Below are 4,417 nucleotides of genomic sequence, written 5' to 3'. Positions count from 1 at the left end.
AACACCCACATTTCCTTTGAGGAAAACAACAACAACAAAAAAACCCCAAAACCCTAAAGTTTTCTTTAAAAGTTTTCTTTAAAGTTTCCTTTAAAGTTTTCAGTAGAGGTTTGAGGGGCAACATTTTGGTATCACATCTCTTATTTCTCACTTCCTCATCCTTTCAGACTTGAAAAACCTGATTACAAGGACAGGAATTTACTTGTTTGTTTGATTCTTACATCAAAGTATTAAATTGCCTAAAAAGGAATAAAACTTGGAGCCTATGGGTTTTATAACCATACAATTAAAGGGTTTGGAAAGTCATGCATTCCAGGTTCTTGGGTATTGGTGACATTTATGTCAGCCCTGTACTCTTAAAACTTCATTATACTATAGTTTAAAATGTGTATAAGGAGTTTTGTGACATTGTGAGTATAAGTCTAGTTTCTCCAAAGTACAGTTATGAACCTTATACATCTCATGCAGAACAATCATCAGAAGATTCTAAATGGTGGCAATGTGACTTGCTGACTTAGGGTATTGAACAGAGATGAGTTTCTTGAGTTTTCTTTGTGCTCTATAGATCCCACATTTTGAGCTAAAGATGCTAATGTACTCAGAACTGCCAGCAAATGGAGACACAGAGCCCAGGCAAAAAAAAAGCCCATTATCCCATAAAGCATATGTATGTTGATTTTTTAAAAAGTAAAACCAGAGACTGCTTTATTGTCATTATCAACAGACCAGCCATAATTTGGAATGGATGCTGATGCTGACACAACACCCTATATCAAAGCAAATTATACTCTCAAGTGGTTCCAGTGACCTGATGCTGAATGAGTTATGCTGTTGCTGCTGCTCGAGACTCAAACCTCTCCCTCACTTCATGTTCTTGACAAAGTCTTCATGCTTCATGATGGAAGCTTTCAGCTCAGGGATGGCCTTGGCAATCATTTTCTCCTCAAAAGGAGGTTTTGCCAATGGCCAAGTTCTTCTCAAGGTCCTTTTTCCCCAACAGCAAAAGTGTAGAGAAATAAGTGCACTTTCTTTGGATTGAACAAAAGAACACTCAACAACCCCTTCCCATTGCAGGCTCCAGCCTAAGCCAAGGAAAGAATGGCAGAACCTGCTCCAGCCTTGGCCTTCATGACTTCTGTGCCAGCCTCCTAAACCCTCTAGGTGAATGTGTCCAGCTGGTCTTGGGAAAAGTCAACCTTGGGATTACTCTGAGAGATCAGAGGAATGATCATATTACCAGAGTGGCCACCAATGACAGGTATGTTGATGGGAACTGTATCCAAACCCTTTAGTTCTGCCACAAATGTGTTCACTCTGACAATGTCAAGGGTCATCATACCTAAGATTTTGTTGGGGCTGTATACGCCATGCTTCTTGAAAACTTCTGCTATGACAGGGATAGTGAATTAACTAGGTTGGCAATGATGCAAATCATGGCTTCAGAGCAGTGCTGGATCAACCCTTCTCATTCCTGGCTTCCTGGCAACTCTGGCTGGGATGACCACCACATCACAACCTTTTAGGCAATTTGGCAGCTGCTCAGGTCAGAAATAGCTTTTGCATTTTCTCTGGTCTCAATGTGACTCAGATCTGATGCCTTACCAGGTTTGTGAGCAATATGGTAGGGGGTAAGGCGGCTCACTGGGGACTGTTCTTCAGGAGGAGTGAAAGGGCCCAAACCCCTCAGAAGCTCCCAGTACAGCTACTTTAGCGTTGTTCTGTGCCGAGCACTGAAGTTACTGCAGAGACCTGCACCCTCAGTATGAGTGAGAGAGGACAGCAAGGCTGGGGCTGGCAGAGCTCCGACCTACAGGCACAGGAGCTAAGAGTAGACAAGTGACTTGAAGGACTTCCACTCTGCTGTATGTAGATCTTTTAAAAGCCAAATAAGTACCTTTCAGGATGAAAAGCCATGGAAATATTTCTGTGAAGGACTTAGGACATCCACTTGAAAGATAATGTCCAGCTAGGATAACACCAATCATCATTTGCTTTGAACAGATAAAAACCTAATTTCCTGATGATAGTGACAAAACTATTTCCTTTGCAAAGATATGAGGTGCTCAGTTCCTTATCATACTTGCAATTAGTAAACCCATAATGTCATATTGTCAACCTAATTATCAGGTGAATTTAAAGGGAATGTGAGACAAAATTCAAGTCTTCTTCAAGGATAAGTCACTCGGAAAACACAAAGCTTATGAAGACTCAGCTCTATAAGTGAGGAGGGGCTCTTTCATAATCTCTTTAGTAGAATGGTTGTGATTGGCCACACATTCTGGTTTACTGTTGATTCAATAATAAGACTGCTTCACTTTTCTTGCACTTCTTGTCTAATTTTTTTTAAGTAAGCACACAATTTTTAATTATAATTACCTAAGATCACAAATATAGTATAATTTCAAATATCAGGAAATGTATAGTTCTGAATTAAGCCTATCAAATCACAGAAGTGTGGGGCCGTAAAGGGGCTTGGTTTCTGGTGTGGCACAGGCCTTGAACCCCAACTCCAATGAGGCAATGGCAGGTGTTTGGCCACACACCCAGACCCCAGGCTCTTGACACGCCATTGACCTGCGCCTTGCAGTCACTTAGGGCAAGGCAGCCCCTCCCAAAAGGTATCACCTAACACAGATACAGGGCATGACTACAGGTTTCAGCCTCAAGAGTTTTCCATATTAATGAGATACCTAAAGGCCCGAGGGCATAGCTAATTAAGTATTTTTTCCCAGACCCTCTTCCCTCCTCTCTCCTCCCTCCTCCCTCCCTATTTAAGTCAGGTCTGCCCTGACCTAAGTGGGGGTGCATCCAGATCCAACTACCATCCACTATGAAAATAAAGCCGTTTTGGAATCATGGACTTCCTCTTGTCATTGGGGCCTGCTATCATCGTGGAGGACTTCTCTACGTTTTAGCCACAGGGACCACCTTTCAGCCAAGCAAGTATCCAAAGAATCCTTCAGTGCATGGGCAGGGCACTCGCTTTCGTTCTGCTGTGATCCTCAGTGGCATCTGGAAGCCCCAGAATGGCAGCCAGTTGGAACCTCTCCACCTCCTGGCCAGCGGATCTCTACCCGAGAGCCCTGTACTTCCTGCAGAACCTCAGACTGAGTGAGGGACATGCCACACCCGGGGCACCTCAGCCGTTTCTCACAGCGCAGTGCCCACCTGGTGCTGTGTGTGGAACCAACTCAGTAGAACTTCCTACACCTGCTCCTGCTGCCCTGAGTTGTGGTCCCGGGAGAGTGGGGCGGCAGACCCGGGCCCCAACAACCACCCAACAAGATTCAAGAAAAGTGTGACGGCACGCCAAGCTAATCATTTCTCACATAGAAATATAAAGGAATACATCAAGAGAAATGGATAAATCTTTGAAAAAGACACATTTTCATAACGTTTCAATGTTTATACATACCTCTACACAAATAAAACCCTGCCATGGATGAATACAAACGTCTTTCAGCCTCTTCTCTAGTAATTCAAATAAATCTTGCATATATATATGCGCTATCTAATGTATACAAATAAGTGGTATATTTGGTGTTATACCCCGTATGGAAGTAAAGGAAGGAATCTGGGGCCAGGAAGTGTAAGATCTTGACTCTTATCCAACTTCTCATAAAACATACCTTGATGGTGTCTGACTTACCTATACTGCATGGCCTCAGTTTCTCTATTATGTATAGAACGTGACATTAGTTAAATGAGTTACACACTTCTTTATACTCTAGAATTCTTCACAGATATCTAGATATGTATCAGAGACTATGTAACAATATATTCAAAGCTGATTATACTCATAATAAGTAAATTTATGGTGTTATAAAATAGAATATTTATGTTATGAAAATGCATTTTCCAAATTCTATAAAGATACTTCTTTCAATTCTTAAATTATATTTTTATTTACATGTATGTATATACATTCCTGTGTGTCTGTGTGTGCAACTTGTCTTTGTGCATGTGTCTGTGCCATCCAGAAGAAGCTATCAAATGACCTGGAACTAGAGTTACAGATGGTCATGAGCTACCTGATAGGAGTGCTACAAACTAATCCTGTCCCCTTTGCAATACCTGTTCTCAACTGCTGAGTCATCCTTCAAGCTTCTAAGTAACTATTACTTTAGTGGGATGTACAATAAAAAACATAAGTAACTGTGGTAATTTCAAGATTTTTGGCTTATGGGAAGTGACACTATTTGGAGGTATGTGTGGGCTTGTAAGAGTAAGTCAACTGTGAGGGTGGGCTTTGAGGTCCTATGCTTAGGCTCCTAGCTGCCTGTGGGAGAGAGTCTCTCCTGGTTGCTTTTGTCATTCTTATGATGTTTTGGTGGGGAGTGTGGCTGCATTTTGCCCTCTTCTGTGGAGTCTGCTTGAGGCTAAGGTGAAGAAGGTTCACTTTTATGAAGAGTGTTTT

The 4,417-nt window shown here is 42.0% G+C and overlaps 1 pseudogene; it reads right to left on the bottom strand.

The window, feature by feature from the left end:
- Positions 1-861: 861 nt before the first annotated feature.
- On the bottom strand, positions 862-2,570 carry LOC114630868 (annotated as a pseudogene).
- Between the last annotated feature and the right edge of the window lie 1,847 nt (positions 2,571-4,417).

Source organism: Grammomys surdaster, unplaced genomic scaffold (assembly GCF_004785775.1).
Source record: "Grammomys surdaster isolate TR1022 unplaced genomic scaffold, NIH_TR_1.0 347, whole genome shotgun sequence".
NCBI classification, from domain to species: Eukaryota; Metazoa; Chordata; class Mammalia; order Rodentia; family Muridae; genus Grammomys; species Grammomys surdaster.
The sequence above is the reverse complement of the archived record's forward strand: the minus strand, read 5'-3'. Positions and strand labels throughout refer to the sequence as shown.